Source organism: Acinonyx jubatus, chromosome A3 (genome assembly GCF_027475565.1).
Source record: "Acinonyx jubatus isolate Ajub_Pintada_27869175 chromosome A3, VMU_Ajub_asm_v1.0, whole genome shotgun sequence".
NCBI classification, from domain to species: Eukaryota; Metazoa; Chordata; class Mammalia; order Carnivora; family Felidae; genus Acinonyx; species Acinonyx jubatus.
Window position 1 is genome coordinate 91,701,245 of NC_069388.1, and position 18,539 is coordinate 91,719,783.

An 18,539-nucleotide genomic window follows, 5' to 3' on the forward strand; every position below is an offset into this window, starting at 1 on the left:
AATATTTTAACTTGTCCTTTGATGACAGTGAGACACTCAGTGTACTTTCAATAGCATACTTCATTTTTCTTCAGTAAACTAGATAAGGTTTTTACTGCTCACAAATGAAGAAATCTATTGATAAGGAAACTAATAAAGACAGAGGGACTTAAGCAAAAGACTCCAGGTGAAATATCGGAAAATTTGTAATTAACTGTTAGAAAGAAACGGGGTAAAATATAGCAAGAATCATATATATATTTTTGTGTGGGATAGCATTATGTGGGATGTATTAGACAACCAGATATTCAAGGAATCAACAACATATTGCACTGAGAATGAAGACCGGGGTAATGGGTCAATATGGCAATAGGTCAATTTTTTTTTAATTTTTTAAATGTTTACTTATTTTCGAGAGAGGGAGAGAGAGAGAATGAGTGGGGGAGGAACAGAGAGAGAGGGAGACACAGAATCCAAAGCAGGCTCCAGGCTCTGAGCAGTCAGCACAGAGCCTGACATGGGACTCAAACCCACAGACCTGAGCCGAAGTTGGAAGCTTAGCCAACTGAGCCATCCAGGCACCCCAGCAATAGGTCAATTTAAAGACAAATAATGCCAATTGTGATAGACTACACCACTCCTCTTTTCCATTTGGCTCTTATTCCTTTAAGACAAGAACTGTGATATTTTTCTGGTATATGGCCACCAGTCAAAGATTATATATGTCTGCTTAGCTGCAGCTAGGTATGACCATGTGCCTGAGGTCCAGCCAATGGGATTTAAGCAAAAGTATTTGTGAAATTTCTGAATCATGCCATGAAAGCAAAGAGGGAAGCTTTCCAGTGAAGAGAGAAAAGAGGCTTGGTGAAGGGAGCAGCAAAGTTTTAGGCCACAATATGGAATCCATGGGTTTAGGATGTCACAGCTGCACTGACAAATATTCATTGCAAGCCCAGGCTACTTATATTTGGACTACACTGTGAGAGAACACTGAAATTCTATCTTGTTCAGGCACTGCTGTTTTGGCTTTTGTTATGAAACTTGATCATTATCCTTCCTATTACACGGAATGGAAGTTGTTCGCAGCAACATTAAAAGTGAGACAGTGACAAGCACAGACTTGAAATTCTCGCCTCAAGGTATGGAAAGAAACACAAGGATTTTAAGCACCAAGGTTTAGTGCTTAAACTTGTATAGAACATTTTACTTAATATTAAACTCAGCAACTGACTTCACACAATTGGGGACATACAACAACAGTTAAATACATAATCTTTTAAGGTCTTTTTGTGAACTAAGATATTAACAGTGAAAGATCAGGATCTTAACAATTAAAGTGATATCTCTGAGAATTCAGAAATTATGAATAATCTTAAATCCTTAAAACTTACAGAAAAATTCTCCTCACTAAATCTCCTTTGTCTGAGAAAGCTTTCCTTTAAAAAAAACACACTAGAAACTAGAAAAAGAATAACTTCTTTATATACTCTCATTTTTTTCTTGCTTAAAAAGTGACTTTGAACTCAACATGAACAAGTAGTACAATTCAGAGAATAGCCAAGGGAAATATTACACCCTAAAGTTTCTCAAATAAATTAAAAAAAAAACTTTAAAACTTCTGGAATCATTTGTGGGTATGGAAAGAGAATGGGCATGACAAAATATGTAATAACGTTGTCATGTATAGCTCAATCTATTGACAAGAGCATACCTTACCAGAGAAGCTGAATTCAACATTATATAGACTACTTAGTATACCCAACTGCTATAATAACTGATAATTCTGATTTGGATGTATAATAGTCTTTGTAAACTTAACAAATTCAAAATAAAATTATTGATTTCCACATATATTCCTTTACCATAAATTCCTTCCCTAACTCCCCCATTTCAGTATTCGGTAACAGTTTTCATTAAGTTGCTAGTTCATAAAACCATGAAATCATCACTTATTTCTGTGCTTCCCTTATATTCACATTATTCACATTCAATCCTTCATCAAATCCACTGGATCTTCAAAATATATTCAGAGTCTGACCACATACTACAACTTCTACTTTGACTTCCCTAATCCAAGACACCTTCATTTCTTACCCAGAAGATCACATTCTCTCAACAGCCCTATGATCTCTATAGACTGTAAATCAGACTCTCTCACTCACTTTGGATTTGGTCGAAAGTGGATTTGGTCACAGAGAGGCATTAGCATGAGACTGGAGGATAATAGAAAAGACAGGTGATGAAAAACAGAGCTTTCTTTGGTTGAAAGTTAAGAGCATTCATTTGAAACTTTTTATTTGCTAGCATGAATACCTGATGTTATTAATTTTCCTCTAAACACTGCTTTATCCACAGCCGACACATATATATATTATATATACAATATATTTATATATATAATACATATATTATAAATATTTTATAAATAATATATATTAATATATATTACATATAAATATATAACAAATATAAAATATAAATATATATGTTATACTTATATATATTATATATATATAACATATATTATTTTTCAGTTTTAATTCAAATTAAAATATTTTAACATTTCACTGACATCCTATCGGACCCAAGAGAGTTCAAGAAAACTACCATTCATATATTTAAATGAATTGGTAGAAAAACATTCCATATATTTACTCCCATTTTTTACCAATTTCATAGGTCTTCATTTCTTTATACAGATCCAAGTTTCTCTTTTATCACATTCTTTGCCTCAATAATGTCCTTTATCATTTCTTGCAGTGCAGGTCTGCTGGAAGTAAATTCCCTAAACTTTTGTTTAAAAGTTCCTTATTCATTTTTAAAGGTATTTTTCCTGTGTATAAAAGTGTGTGTTGACAGGGTTTTTGTTTGTTTTGCTTTTTTTCCCCCCCCAGTGCTTTAAAGATACTACACCATTGTTTAATGACTTTCAGGGCTTCTGACAAGAAGTGTGTGTGTTATCATCATTATTGTCCCTCTAGAGATACTGTCTTTCTCTCTGGCCTCCTTCAGGAATTTCCTTTACTTCCCATTCACAGCAATTTAAATACAATGTGTCTACATATATTTTGTTTGATATTTATCATGCTGGCAGTGAGCTGAGATTGGTGGATACACGGTTTGAGGTCTTTTGTTACTTGCTGGAAATTCTTGGCAATTATCTCCTAATTCTTTTGCTTCTCCTCTGTTCTTGTCTGGGATTCCAACTGCACATATGTTTAACCGTTTCATGTTGCCCTACAACTCTTAAATGTTGTTTCCCCCCACCACTCCCCCCCCCACACACATGCACTTTTTATGTGTGTGATGTAGTTTATGTAATTTCTATGGATCTATCTTTACATTGCTAATTCTTTCTTCAGCTTTGTTGAGTTTACCAAGGTATCCAATGAGGAATTCTTTGCCTCTGATACTATTAAAAAATTATTTCTGTCCTTTCCTTCTCTTTCTTATATTTGCCATCATTTGCTGAAATTCCCAATCTTTTCAAGCATGTTGTGCACAGTTACCACTACTTTTCTGACCATTTTAATCATAAAAAAAGTCCCAATGTGAAGGTCCCAACATGAGACATTTGAGTTTGTATATTTTGGCTGTTTAGTTTATTACTTGCAGTATCTTTTTCTTGCTATTGTGTGTATCCCATAATTTTTGAATGAATGCTGGACATCACATCTAGCAGCTAATCTACTATCTAATCAGGGGATGAGTTGGGTCTGAATTTTGTTTTTTCTATAGTTAACCAAATTTGTACCACAATATTCAAATTTGTCTAATGATACCTTGTTCTTAGGATGAAAACTGAGATGTTGCAGGGTTTCCTCCAGCTAACCTCTCAGCTTTTGGTCCTCCCTCTGGGCCTGAGACTCAGAGAAGATCATTCTCTATATTCTTGACATATACCTCCTTCATTAAGTAAAGTGCTATTGGTTATCACTTGGTGTTTGCTTATGTGCAGGAAGAGGGCAGGAGATGATCTCTATTACCCTGGACCAGATTCAGCCTAAAGTAAGTCATGTGCTCCTGGGACTCAGGTATGGGATTCTGTCATTATTCCTGCTCCTTTTTTTCTGTGGCAGACAAATTCTGCCTCATGTCTATGCAGATCTTGCATGGCAGAGAGGTACATACATGCTCGTGGCTAGAAGTAGAAGGTTCTAATGCCATTAAACCCAGGACTGGTTTCCGAGTATCTTATAGGAATGCAATGTGTTTGTTTTTCACTTTTTTATCCTATCCTTTCCTCAGAAACAAATAGGCTATCCCTATCCCCTGCTGGTTGGAAGGATCTGCAATTCTTCCTTCATAGCTTAAAGAATTTTCTCTGTTCAAAAGAAATGCACAAGGGGCAGGAATTTCTGCCTTCTCTGCAGTGGTATCTGATGCCTACCTTTCTTACCCTACTGACAAGTGCTCTCTCTCCCTGTTCTCTATCCATAAAAAATTGCCTGAGATTCAGTGAGAGTCCTTATTGTGTCTATAGTTGCATGAGTTCTTCAGTAATTCATAAACTAACTTCATTTTTTTCTCACTTTTTTGGCAGCCATTTTTTCTTCCAGTTCTGTCCCTATCTTCATTTCTTCCACCTTTTCGTCAGTTCTTAAATATTAGACTACTACTTGTTCTATTAATTCTGTTGAGTTCAAAAAAGTTGTTATTATATAATTTATGGATGTTGTTTATCATTATTAGGTAGGAGGGATATACTTTCTTAACTCATCAAATCCTAGGCACAAGAAGAAATCTTAAGCATGTGTGTGTGTTTTGAGAGAATGCACACAATGCACATGCATCCCCATGAGCAGGGTAGGGGAAAGGGAGAGGGAGAGAGAATCTTAAGCAGGCTCTATGCCCAGAGCTAAGCCCAATGTAGAGCTCAATCTCAGGATCATGAGATTATGACCTGAGCTGAAATCAAGAGTCAAATGTTTACACAACTGGGCTATCCAGGCACCCCGAGAAATCTTAAGTTTTAAAATGGATTATGCTAGGGACACCTGGGTGGCTCAGTAGGTTAAGCATTGGACTTTGGGTAAGATCATGATCTCATGGTTTGTGAGTCTGAGCCTCACATCGGGCTCTCTGCTGTGAGCACAGAGCCGGCTTTGGATCCTCTGTCTCCCTCTCTGTCTGCTCCTCCCTCACTCATACTCACTCTTGCTCTCCAAAAAATAAACAAACAGTAAAAATTGGATTATGCTAGATGATTTGTATAGTCTGTAGAGGAATGTTGTTGAAAACTAGAGACCAAATATAAGGTTCTTGTAGTAGTTCAGGAGAAAAAGAATGATTGTGTTGCTAGGCTGATAGTAGTATAAATGATGTAAGATAATCTGATTGTGGATATATTTGCAAGGAAGTGTTGTCAGGGTTCACTGATGTGTTAGATGTAGTATATTAAAGACTAGAGTTAAAAATAACTTCATAATTTCTGACCAAAAATATTTAAATAATTAAGTTGTCATTTGTAAAAAAATGAGACAATAAAAAAACATCATGTTTTGGAGGTGGAGTTTAGCAAATAAAATTTAGTTCTAGATAAATTAATTTTAAGATGTCAAATTTCTGAGTGGTGATGTTGAATAGGCAGTCTACTACATGAATCATCTTCAAAGACAGATTATTTAAAAATTGCAGCATGTTTAAAATCCACTGCATTTTGTTAAAAAAAACCCAATGTATTCAATGTCAATACAAATAACATTTATAGAGCACCTATTATGTAGAGGGCATAACAGTGAATATGACAGGGTTCCTGTCATCAAGGAGCTTATTCTCATCCTCTAGTGGGAAAAAACATACACATACAGAAGGAACTCAAATAAAAGGAAATAATCAGCTTCTTCTCTTATCATTTTTCATTAAGTGCCAATGAAATATATGGCTTCTGATTTCAGCTACAGTTTTAATCAAATATGAGTCAAAGGGTGTAGAGATTATGATAATTTATTACTACATGAATAAGTAAAGAAATTGTGGCAGTAAAGTATTAAAACTGGAAGGGTAAGAATTGAAGACTAATGATTGGAATTGAAATCATCATTTTTATTGATGAAAAAATACAAAGTCATTTGAGGATGGATGGCTGAATTGGAAAAGAAAAAGTATTTCTTAGAAATGACAAAAAATAAGTGGCCATATGTATGACTGTACGATTTAACATATTAGAATCACCAAGAAAAAGTCAGCAACAGGTTTAGACATGGGTAAAATATTAAATGAAGCAGGGGGAAAAAGCTAGTTTGTTAGACAATAAACCAGGAAGAGTCAAGGTAGTATAGGCAATAGTATAGGCAACCGAGGTATACACACACACACACGCACACACACACATTTACTTATATGTAAACATGGATTACTTCATTGCATGCATATAAGTGTATATTTACAGAAATATATAAATATATTTACATATTAAAACAAATATAAGAAATAAATTAGATATATACATCTTTTTTCTATGAGTAATGGTCTGGAATAAGCAAAGAGAAGCCATTTTTTTCTCCCTCAAATGCCCAATTTCATAATTCTAGGTATTCCACAGGGAAACTTTCCAAGATCATGTTTTCTGCTCCATATCCATATTAGTTAAAATAAGACATAAAATGCATAATCAAATACTTAAAAATAATCCATCTCCTGGGGGAAAATATCCCCACAGTCAAAATAGTCAAATAGTACCTATTAGAATGACCAAAATCCAGAACACCGACATCAACTACTGACAGGCATGTGGAGCAATAGGAATTCTCCCTCGGTGGTGGGAATACAAAACAGTCTGGTATAGTCTTAAACTAAACATACTCTTACCATATGACCCAACAATTGCACTCCTTGGTGTTTACCCAAAGGAGTTGAAAACCTAAGTCCACACAAAATGTACAACTTAAGTTTATACCAGCTTTATTCATAATCGCCCAAACTTGGAAACAACTTTTGGTACATGAATGAATAAATTGTAGTACATCTAAACAATTGAATATTTATCTAGCACTAAAAGAAATGTGCTATAAAGCCATTAAAAGACAAAGAGAAAACTTAAATGTATATTACTAAGTGAAAAAAAGCCAATCTGAAAAAAATTCATATGGTATGATTCCAGCTACATGACATTCTGAAAAAAACAAAACTACAGGACAGAGAAAACAGATCATTGGTTGCTAGAGGTTAAGGGGGAGGGAGGGATAGATAGGAAAAGCACAGAGAATTTTTAAGGCAGGGAAACTACTCTTTATAATACTAAAAGTATATACATACCATAATACATTAGTCTAAACCCTCAGAAATGCAACACCAAGAGTGAACCTTATGTAAACTATGGACTTTGGGGGATTATTGTGTGTCAATATAGGTTCATCAGTTTTGACAAATGTACTACTCTGGTAGGGATATGGATAACAGGGAGGCTATGCATGAGTTGGGGCAGAGAGTATATGGAAAACTCTGTCCCTTCCACATAATTTTGCTGTGAACACAAAACTTACCTAAGAATTAAAAGTGATTTCATAGGCATTAATGAAGGCACTTTTTGAGATAGCACTGGGTGTCATATCATATGTAAGAAATGAATCACTGGGTTCTATTCCTGAAGCCAAGACTATACTGTATATTAACTAACTTGAATTTAAATTTAAAAAAAAAAAAAGGAAAGAAAGCTGAATTAATATAAATAACCCCCCACATTACTAGGTAAAATAAGGAAATACATTTCTTTAACAAATAATATATAAATCTAGAATAAAATAAACAATTATATTGGCTTTATAAGAAGGAAATAAAAACTGCTAGTACAAAAGGACAAGAAGTGACTTTTTCTGTTGAATATTATGGGCCAGAAACTCTTCAAAGAAATTCATATATATTAACTCACTCAACCCACACACAAAAACTTGTAAGTGTATTTATATTATTTCTTGATTATTTAAATCAGGTAACTGAGGCCCATAAAATTTAAGCAATTTTCCTAATGCCATACACCTCAAAATCATTAAACTCCAGATCCAAAGCAAAGCATTATAGCTCTTGAGTTATTAATACTCTCTATATACTACTATTCATAATGCTAGCACATGAATCTTCCTGAGGATAGTATTATAATTCTAGATTATTGTATATAAACAAATAGAATAGTGTGAAAGCAAAGTACCAAATTTATCTCTTTGTCTAAATTAAGTGATTCATTTTCCCCCTAATATTTAACCTAATGACAATGAGGAACAAAGTATGAAGCATTTCCCAAACCTAGCACATATTTAAAAATTTCTCAGTATGTATTTAGGATTACTGTTCAAATTTTTGTTGCCATTGAAAACGCTTATGTTGTAGTTGAGGTAGTTACACATATACTTTTCTCCCATGAAAAAGCATTATACTAAAATTTTCAGTGAAATAAAGCTAATAGTTAATATTTCAGTGCATTTATATGGATTAATTTAAACTCCACTATATGGTATTTATATGGATTAATTTAAACTCCACTATATGGTATAAATGATATTATCCATCAACACCTGAGACTAAAAGTATCAACAGACTCAAATTACAAATACTTCTTTTTGCCCAAGAGAACGATGCATTTTTTTTTTAATTTGTAGAAACTGACAACAGATCCATTTAGCTTTAAGAATTAATAGGAAATATTAGGGCACCGTGGTGACTCAGTCAGTTAAGTGTCTGACTCTTGATCTCAGCTCAGGTCTTTTTTTTTTAATGTTTATTTATTTTGAGAGAGAGAGAGAAAGTAAGAGAGAGAGAGAAACTGTGCAAGACAGTGTGAGCAGGGGAGGGGCAGAGAGAGAGGAAGACAGAATATCAAGTTGTCAGCACAGAACCCAACACAGGGCTGGACTTCAGGAACCCCGAGAACATGATCTGAGCTGAAATCCAGCGGGATGCTGAACCTACTGAGCCACCAAGGGGCCCCTAGGTTGGTCTTGATCTCAGGATTGTGAGTTCAAGCCCTGTGTTGGGCTCCATGCTGGGCATGGAGTCTACTTTAAAAAAAAGTTAGCAGGGAATATTGAAAGTGCTATTTGACATAGATGAGGAAACATGGAATATCCAACACACTACATGTACTGTAGTGTGGCAATATACTACATGTATTGTAGCTTGGGGGAAAAAAAGAATATATTCTAAATGGCTTAAGGAAGCATTTTATGGCACCGAAGAAATTATTTTTCTTTGTGAATATATGCACAGTCTTAAGTCTTTGGAAGGCCATATTAAGTAATTCAGAAACCAAGAAGCTAAAAATGATGATCATAATAAATACCACAAATACTGAGCAGCTACTCTTTGTCAGACACTATCTATACTTTTTATTTAAATTATCAGTCCCCACAATCACCCTAGGACCAGTTATTATTATTTCTCCCTCTTTACACATTAATTAACCTAGCCAAGAGAGGTTTTGACTAATATTGAAATTGCCAAACACTACAGTTCATAAGTGGCAGTCAGGATCTAAACCAATTCAGTCTGGCTTCAGAAATACAACAACAAAAAAATGAGATAACATGTTCAGACTGTCATGCATTTATTTTAAAAACCTTATATTTTTCAGTGACATCAAAGAAGGAAAGATTATCATATAATGTTGAAGCTATAGCGCGACACGTGCTTTCTGAGGACAATTTGGCACTAAAATTTAAATTTAAAATATGCTTGCCCCTTGATTCAGCCTTTGCTCTCCCAGGTGTCTATCTCATTAACCCCCTGCTAGAATTCTTTTTTTCTTTTTCGCACGACATATGAAAGAAATGTAACTGCAGTTGTGGGGAAACTATTAGGTTTCTAATTGGGCTTATATAAAATAAAATTTAAGAAATATAAAACAAGGGCCGAAATTAAATGTAGGTGTTGTGTAGTCTATCCTTTTGAGGACTGAAAATTGAGTCCTGGAGGGGTTAAGTATCTATTTTTAATCATATAGCCAATTCTACAGAGATATGAACAGAATATCATATTCTGTTGGCTATTCTAGTAATAGAGCTCTCTATCCCACAGATATTTTGCTATTTGCATTATTCTGTTATTTGTGTTATTCTGCAGGCATTATTCATTTTATTCTGGAGATGTTTTGCTGTTCATGGAATATAATCATGCAATTTGTACCACGGTTTAAGAAATCCTTGGTTCTCTCAAAATTCTGGCCCCTCAAAAGACATATATGTCAGTCTGTTGTAATGAACATGAAGAGATTAAGATCTTGCCTCAGGCACTAAACAGATTATATGTGAATTTATTGTTTTATAATTATTTACAGAAACATTAAATATCCCTTATAACTCCTGCTAATGCGTATTAAACCTCAAAATAAACTATGTCATAGTCTAGTAATAGCAAAATCTGCAAAAGAGGGTTTTTTTTTTACTATTTAAGAAAATATTATAATTATTGTTAAAATGTTCAAAAAGTATCCACGTTGAGGGATTCCAAAGATAAGGCTCACCCACCAGCTCCCCGACCAGTACTATTCAATTTTGCACCTCAGACAGCACTATTCAATTTTGCAAGGTATCCTCCTAGAAACTCTATGTACCACATACTTACATTGTTTGCATTTTGATTTTACATAAATGAAATTATGTTTTGGAAATCTTTCTCCATTTGAAAAATAGACCTATCATTTTCCTTTTAAGTACAGCAGAATATTGTCTAAAATTTTCCCTAATAATGGACGTTACTCTGTTCCAATTTTTTCCTATTATATAAAATGTCGCAATGGATGTCCTTGAACACATAATTTTGTAGTCTGGTGCCAGTATTTATGATAAATAGAAAAAATGTAATTGGCAGATCAAATGGTATGCATTTTTATTTGTTCGTCGAATCATCCAAAAGAGCTATTTCAGTTTAAACTTCCAATAGTGTGCATGGAATGAGTGCTTCCCCATAATCATGCCAATTATCAATTATATACATTTTTAAATTTGGCTCATCTTAATCATATTCCACAAGTATTTTCATTTGGATTATATAGATTATTTAATACATTTAATATCTTTAATGTAGCTCATTTATATTATGGGTCATTTGTTTTACCTTATGTTAACCAGCTTATTTCCATAGTTAGTAACAGTCCAGAACCTTTTCCACTTTCTTGCTATGAGGCTAATTCCTTAATTATTGCGTTGAAAGATTTATACAATTATGTTCTAAACCATAAACTGTGATACATATTGCAAATAAATGTTTCCAGTTTTCTTATTTTTCAGAATGTCCATATTGTCTTTGCCACCTAAAAACTGATTTAATTTTCAGAGCCAAGTCCCTCAATCTTTCCCTCTATGATTTCTTGATGGCTTTGTCTTTTTGCTTATCATGGCCAAGAAATATTATTCAGATAGGTATAACTGTATTTATATCTTTATTTTACCTATAAATGTATGTATATGTCTATAGATTTATATATGTGTTTGTGTGTGTGTGTGTGTGCGCACACTCTTCTGTCAAGATCTTTCATTCACTTGAGACATTTTTGTGTGTAGGAGAAAACAAAAACTTTATTTTTTCCCAAATCGATGGTCATTTCTATATCATTTCAGATACTACGGAGTAACTATCTGTAATATATATATAAATCATCATATGTAGATGGAATTTCTACTCAGTTTACTTCTTGGCTTATTTCATGGTGTGAACTGGAAGCACTACATTATAATAAAGCTTCCACCCAAAAAGCTTCCTACTGGCTTTAATTTTGGGAGGTCAGAGTATAGACTATATTATCACAACTATTCTTGGCCAAGATTATAGATTCTCTGGAAGTAAATTTTCTGCTAAAACTTAGAAGGCATCCAGTTGTTTTGCTTTGTTAGTTCCACTGGAAAATAAACACAGCTTAAAATATCTCATCATAATGTTTAAACCTGAATTCTCATTATGTAAAAGACCCTATTCTTGGTCTTTTCCCCCTCTCTGCTTGAGCCCACTAGAACCATAGGCTTGAATGAGAAGGTGACACAAAACTCAGACAAAACCACAAAATGTGCAAAACCATCATTTGGTCTTTGTCTCTTGGTTTGCACCCATTACACTTCTAAAGGTTCTTACTTCTCTAGGAATTCTAACAAAAGGTTGTAAGATGGGGTATCTGGGTGGCTCAGTTGGTTAAGTGTCTCTCAATTTTGGTGTGGGTCATGATCTGACCCTTCATGAGTTCACGTGCCTCATGGGGCTCTGTGCTGATGGTGAGGAGCCTGTTTGGGATTCTCATTCTCCCCTCTCTCTCTGCCCCTACACTACTCTCTTTCTCTCTCAAAATAAATAAACTTAAAAATAATCCAAAAGGCTGTAAGAGAGAATCCTATCTATTCTTTCTTCTTTTTTTTTAATCCATTTCCTTTCCACAGTTTATATAGAAGTTTAAGGTGTATAACATAACAACTGGATATATCCCCCACTTGAAAAGAAAGTTTCCCTTTGCAGAACTGTATTCCTTTCCATTTTTCTGTACTTGGCTAATTCTCTGATATTCTTTCTTCTACTCAAAGCCCCAGGACGTAGCTACCACATCTCAACATTTTGTTTGATTAGATAACCTCATCAAGAGCTATGGCTCAAGCGTCATTTACTCTGACTTTAAATCATAGCATTTTGCCAAAGCATGACTATAGTCTTTATTTTCTTAGCATGCATTACTTTTTCTTTCACTGTCTCATAGTTAACTGGATACTCGCTGTGTTACAGTCGATGCTTTAAAAATTAATAGTTTATAAAATAACACTGTAAATACAAACACCCTCATTATTTTACTAGAACAGGAGGGTAAACAAGCGTACGTTACTACCCAACATTGCTATGTATGCATGGAAATAATTATTTCATTTAGAAAGATAACAGGTCACATCTTTATTGGATAACAAAATCACGTATTTTTAAACTACAAAACCCCTTAAGACACTGTCTCTAGACCCTTTATTTTATATAAGATGAATCTGAGACCTTGAGATATTAACCAGCAAATCTTAAATCATGTAGTGATCATGGCAAAACTGGCCTAATACCAGGTCTTTGTAACTTTAAGGCTCACACTATGTTTTCTGCCTTACATTTTCAAATTCATTTCATATTAGTAGGTAGTTAGAAATCTGAGAATTGATATTTTCTGTTCAGTCCAATGACAAAAGTAAAACCCAAAATAAACCCTAGATCCCCAAATAATATGTAGAAAACATACAATGCTGTTTATAATAAAACAAACTATTCCCATACCAAGAAGTCAGGTCTCTGAGGTGGCTATATTTTCAGAAGAGAAAATTTTTGATTCTTGATCGAACAGAACTACTCATCAACTTTATTGCCCACATCTACTCCAACACTAAAACCACTTCACATTAAATCAGTTTATAAAAAGACTAAATACCACAAAGAAAAATAAAAATTACACTTCTGCAAAGGAATGGGAAAAAATAAAGGTACAGCTGCATTTGAGAAGTATTTTGAAGTTGCTTTTCAAAAAACAGATTAGCCACAGAATTGTGCAATCTGCAGCATAAAGTCTTTGGTATCACACATCTTACGTTTTTTTTTTTTCCTTTGCAATCCACATTGGATTACACCCTGTCACAGTGTTCTTTTGAAAGATTTAAAAAGGACTTGTATAACGGGGAAAAAAGGTTTTAATTACTATCTCTCACATGAGAGACTGCTACTCTGTTCAAACAGATAATTTTGGGTCAAAATGCATAATATAGCTTGCTTTAGTTCTATTCCTATAAATAGTATTATTCCAATATTTCACAGAATTATCCATGGATAAAATTTCCTCCTTTTTAAATCAGAGTCAGCTACCACAGTGGTAAAGGGCAAGAGAGAAAGAGACAGAAAGAAGCAAGACCAAGAGATCATTTACTATTTTCAAATGCAAGTGTTGTAAATCCTCTCAATGGAAAAATCACAATTATTCCTATAATTGTGCTATAATCTCCTCAAAGTCAGTAGTAACTGGCTTACTTATAGCTTTAATGTCATAAGCAACTGAGAAACAAACTTAAAATATGTTATTTGGATTTTTTTCTTAATATTATTAACTAAAAATCAGAATGCAAATCAAAATAGAAACATTATTGTATATTTTAGCAAAAATGTGAACAAGTAAGTAGTTAAAAGGTGTGTTAGTAAATGTTGCTATAAGCATTCCCTACCATCAAACTTCTACTCATTGAAGGCATTTTCAATGAATTAAGTAATAAACTCAATACTAAAAATATCTGACTGGCTTTTCAGCCCAATGATTTTCAGGCATTAAATCATTGTAGCTGAAATTGTAGTATTTAGATCTGGTTGTATAAGGCTCAGGAAATATTCATAGCTTTATAGAAATCCAGTGCACTTCTTCAAACACCACCAGCATGGTTCACATGTCAGTCAACTGGAGTCAGAGATAAAGAGGGAATTTATAAAGGTCCCACTGAGCCCTGCTGGCAGCCATAAACACATCACCAAAAAGAGCATTAGGAACCATTTTGTTTCCAGCAATTAACTGGACCCAAAGCCCTGTCAGGAGTTCCGTTAGCATGGTCCTTCTCTGTGACTATTCTTTACTATTCAAAACTTGTTCAAATAGTGTGAAAAACTGAATACATCCCTCTGTTGCAACTGATACATATGATAAACTCAGGATCTAGAGCTACAATGATGCATCTCAATGCATCCAGGGGCTATCACCAAATGGAAAGTGTGACAGAAAGCGCTGGCTTTCTGTGGAGAATTTGAACTAGCAGATTTTTTACCCCACAGGTTGAAACATAGAAACTTTACAAAATCCTCAAACCAGCAACTAACCAGCCATCCATCTGGCAACATTTAATAGAGCTGAATTCGTTCTCTTATTAACACAAAGGACACTGGCTCAAAGCTTTAACCTTAAATAGTCATATGGTTGAGTACACACTTTTATTTTTTAAAACTAAGTGACAATGTAAGGGAGCGGGGCAGGCATTATTTGGGTACTTCATAATTGGCAGAGCATCTAGTGATACCTCTGGGTAGTGTGAATTAGTAGACGGCCATCCTCATGTTCTTTGGCTGCTGTAGTAAGAGAACTCAAAAAATAAATATATGCAATCTGTCTTCCAAATTAAGACATTATAATTCTAAGCTCTACTTTTATTATGAGTTTTTATGAACTGTTAAGGCTTGTTTTTACTCATTGGCATTTCAGAATACAAACTCTGATAATAATCCTGCAGAAAATCATGGAAAATGAACTTACAAATCATTAAATTATCAAGAGAGTACAGTTACATAGTTGTTAACAAACTATATAAAAATTGAGTTTTCTATACGTCAAAGTCTGTAAGTAAACACTATGGAAAAAATCCCATTCATATAAGATTCTTATGAAAAGAGACTCCTCTGAGGCACAATACAAAGAAAAGACCTAAAACTCAGAAAAGAACAGGTATTATTTGGTTAAACCAGCCCTCTGCTACATAAAAGGTAACCCTACAGGAATTTGATGACTGTTGTACAGTGAAGACAAATAATGCCACAACAAACCACACACTTGTTCAGTTCCCCTGTCTGCCTCCCAGCTGTACTGTGCTGTTACTTGTTATTTGTGATTTCTCAAGTTGGTGGTGGAGTGTGGTTTTTACTCTTCTGATTAAGGATAAGCCTTAGGCAAGGTATTCTCCCTAGGTGCCAACGAGTGCGACATGTCTATTCTCCTGCCCTGCCTCTATCTATAGCTATGCATTCAACAATTACTCCTGCCCATTTTCCATTTCCTGTTCTCTTCTTCCAGCTCCCATATGTGTTTCCTAATACATTCCAGCAGTTCCTGTGGTCCACTTCTTTCCCACCTGCCCATTAATTAAGCACATTTGCACTCCATCTCCTTACCCACTTTTAAAACTTTATGTATAGTAAGAGTTTTGTGTCCTAAAAAAGGGGGAGAGGGATAGAAAAGTGGTGATTGTTGCCTTTCCTACAATAGATTAAAACTTTTGTTTCTTGGGGAGGACAAACCTCCACCCTTCAAGGTTCTTCTGGCTGGTCAGAGAATCAAATTGATGTGACACAGATTGCCAGGAGGAAATAAAATCATGTACATACAGGGAATTGACATAAACATGAGAGATTCCAGAGCAAAATGAGGTATATATGTCGTTTTGAACTAAGGAGAAGGGGGTAGAGGCTTAAGGCTACAAAGGGAAGGAAGAAAATTCACAGGGAGAATGGAAAAGAGTAAATGTTCAGTAAATAAATGTTTGCTGAACCATGCAGAAACAATGGGACATAGAGAGGACTTTGATCAAATAGGCCTTGCTAGGTTCCTCCCTAACATCCCTAGTTCATATTATATTATAGCTATTTATAATAATATCTTGCTTCCTGGAAAAAGTCTTCTACCTAAATTCTTGTAGGCAGGGAGAGGGTCAAAGGTTCTTCTTGAGCCTTCTGTTTCTTAAAAATAATCAGTCTAAAATAATCCACCTGCCAATCAGATATATTTTGCAGTGGTAAATTTTGCTCTCCTACATGCTCTATAGAAAATATAAGAGAGAAAGATCCAGGTGAAGTTTCTTGCCCCTCCTGCATAGCTGCTATTTTCCTCTCCAGCTATGTTCATAACGAACACTTCTTAAGACTCTACTACAATCTTTTACAAATAATGCTGCAATTAATAGCCTTGTACTTACACAATATTAGATGGATGGATAGACAGAAAGATAGACATAAAATTTGCTAGAATAAACTTTACATTCTATAAGGGATAGACCTTTTTATAGAAATTTGACTGTAGGAAGAAGTAAATGTTCACATAAGAAAATTAAAATTAATCACAAAACATTTATTTCCTAATATATAAATAATAATTGAAACATATCGACCTAACTTTACACCAAGGTTAACCTACCAAGGTGTGCAGCATTTACACCGACATATACATAATGCATTCACTAGCTCCCTTCTTAACAATGAAAATATATTTGTGTGGGGAATAGCCAGGAAGATTATAAAGTAGATGAGTCATAGGGGAACGCTTATTAAGTTATTTAAATATGTTATTAAGTTTTAATAATTAAAACTTTCTGGTACTCAGATTGAAAGTGAATTTTATGAAGGAAAAAAAAAGAATTTCAGAAATAGAGAGCCAGAAAATCATCCAAATGCAGACTGTGATAATGTTAAAGTTTTAAAATAGGTAAATGTTACATTATTCAGTAAGTGGTGTTGCTTCAAGGGTCTAACCATTAACAAAAATGGTTGCTGCACATCTTGCAAAAACACAATTTCAAAATGGATGAAATGCTTAGATGGAAAATAAAAAATGAGAACTAATTGCTTAATGATGCCTTTATGGGTATTTTTTAAGTTATATTTTTATTTCCTAAATTTTCTATGAAAACATAAGTTACTATCAAATGATTTATTTGGAGAGTGCACACATGTGCGTGAGAGCAGGGGAGGGGTAGACAGAGAGACAGACAGAGAGAGAGAATTCCAAGCAGGCTTTGTACCATCAGTGTGACATGGGGCTCAAATCCATGAAACATGAAATCATGACCTGAGCTGAAATCAAGAGGCGTACAATTAACCAACTGAGCCACCCAGGTGCTCCTGTCAAAATGATTTTTTAAAAATGTAATTATAGCTTTTTGCTTTCAGCTCGGAGGAAGTAAAGGTGCAACTATCTTTGGTCATCTGAATCTGGGTTCATGAGACACCAACCACCTCTACCAGGCTGCCTACGTTTGACTCCAATGAGATCAAAGTCGAATACCTAAGGTGCACTGGTGGGGAATTTGGTGCCTCGTCTGCCCTGGCAAGGAAGATGGTCCCCTTGGATCTGTCTTCAAACAAGGCTGGTGATGACATCACTAAGGCAACCAGTGATTGGAAGGGTCAGTGAAACTGACCACAGAACAGATAGGCCCAGGTTAAAGTGGTACTTTCTGCCTCTGTCCTGCTGATCAAAGCACTCAACGAACTGCGAAGAGGCAAAAAGAAACAGAAAAACATTAAGCACAGTGGAAATACCACATTAGATGAGACTGTCAAAACTGGCCTTGATTTTTAGCCATTTTTAGCCAGAGGACTCTCTGGAACCATTAAAGAGATCCTGGGGACTGCCAAATCTGTGGGCTGACATGTTGATCACTGCCACTCTCATGACATCACTGATGACATCAATAGTGGTACAATGGAATGTCCAGCTAGTTAAGAACTACAAAGTAAAATACTGCAGTAAAGGATTTGACAACCAAAACAAAATTTAATAGTCATAAACTTCATAAATATAGGAATAATGGAAAATTTTTGTGTTGATTCTGTTGGAGCGGTACTTAAGAATAATCAAGTTGTCCACAAAGATAGGGTAAATTAAATGTAGTGAGATATTTAATGTGTAATCATTTTAAATACTATAAAACTCCATACAAATGTTAGTCATTAGTTGCACTGGCATATTAATGGGTTAGGTGGGAAAGAACAGGAAAAAACTAGTACAGTTCAGGTTATTAAAGCAATCCAGCTAACTTCAAGCCAAGTCTGAGACAAAATAGCTTCAATGGCACTGTGAAATATAAAGATTGTTTATTATATTT

At 34.6% G+C, this 18,539-nt stretch overlaps 1 pseudogene; it reads left to right on the forward strand.

The window, feature by feature from the left end:
* The first annotated feature begins 1,048 nt into the window (after window positions 1-1,048).
* On the forward strand, window positions 1,049-18,157 carry LOC128311387 (60S ribosomal protein L12-like; annotated as a pseudogene).
* Window positions 18,158-18,539: the final 382 nt, after the last annotated feature.